Source organism: Morone saxatilis, unplaced genomic scaffold, assembly GCF_004916995.1.
Source record: "Morone saxatilis isolate NCDOM2014 unplaced genomic scaffold, NCSU_SB_2.0 Contig16, whole genome shotgun sequence".
Lineage (NCBI taxonomy): Eukaryota > Metazoa > Chordata > Actinopteri > Moronidae > Morone > Morone saxatilis.
The window spans coordinates 9,042,951-9,044,217 of NW_023339718.1; positions in this window are offsets into that span (position 1 = coordinate 9,042,951).

Genomic DNA, 1,267 nt, shown 5'->3' on the forward strand with positions numbered 1-1,267 from the left:
TGTGTGTGTGTGTGTGTCATAATTAAATGAAAAATTATTTGAACACTTTGTCAATGTTCTTTAAAAGGATTGTTTAAAAACATTATTTTATTTAAAAAAAACAGATGCACATTTTCACACTTTTATCTGAAAGGAAATCCATTAGACCTCACTTATATGAAACATAGAAGTGTCATCTACGTGCTGCTTTTACTCAGAATGTTGAGTAATGTTTTTTTGAGTGACATATGCTGGAAAATGCAGTATGGGCAGTGTCTGATTGGCAGTGTGGTTATTCCCGCACTGTGCAACCACAAGAAGAATGCATACTGGTTTGTCAAAGACTGTTGTACATTGCACGTGAACTTTCCAGCAGATCATTATGTCAGATGCAGAAAGGAATTCACCGTAGGCTATCATGACTACCTATCCGCCCCCTTTCTGTTCAGACCAACAATGGGCTAATATAAAAATAACAACAAGAAATTAGCATAACAATTCCCATCTTACAGTAAGTACACGATCATATCCTGATCTCAGTATCTTACAACTGCGTCTGATTTCTTGTAATCCAGTATGTAATTATAACAGATGGCAGCGTACAATATATTCAACATATTGCAAATTTCATACAAACTACAAGCACATGTAGAGAATTTTAAAAAAGTTTGCGCTGTAAGTGATAATTTTAAGGAGCACTGTTTTATTTGACTATTTTGGGGAGGTTTTATTAGACAGGAACAGCTAAAGAAAGACAAGAAAGCGGAGCACAAGAGGGACTTTAACAGGAGGGGGACCACTGTGGTAGGCAGACTAAAATTAATGTCAGGTTACATATCATAACTGACTTATGTAGACGGTGTAGATAAAGGTTAAAAAAAACTCTTTGATTTTGTAACTCTAGATAGTCTGTTCTCGATGGTAATGAGTGCTGAATCTCATGGGTATTAGGTAGTAATTGGTGTCATTAGGTGTATTGAGCTGATGGAAAAATATGAGCTAAATCACAATACAATATACCCTGGATTGTTTAATGTGCTGAGAAATACTGTATGTGTCATTTATAGTGGACTTTTCAGCAGTTTGAGCTACAGTCACTCGTCTGTTGGATCAGACCACACAGGCCAGCCTTCCCTCTCATCAGTGAGCCTTGGCCCTGTTGCCGGTTTATTGCTTTTCCTTCCTTGGACCTCTTTTGATAGGTACTGACCACTGGAGACCGGGAACACCCCACAAGAGCTGCAGTTTTAGAGATGTTCTGACCCAGTCGTCTAGACATCACAATTTG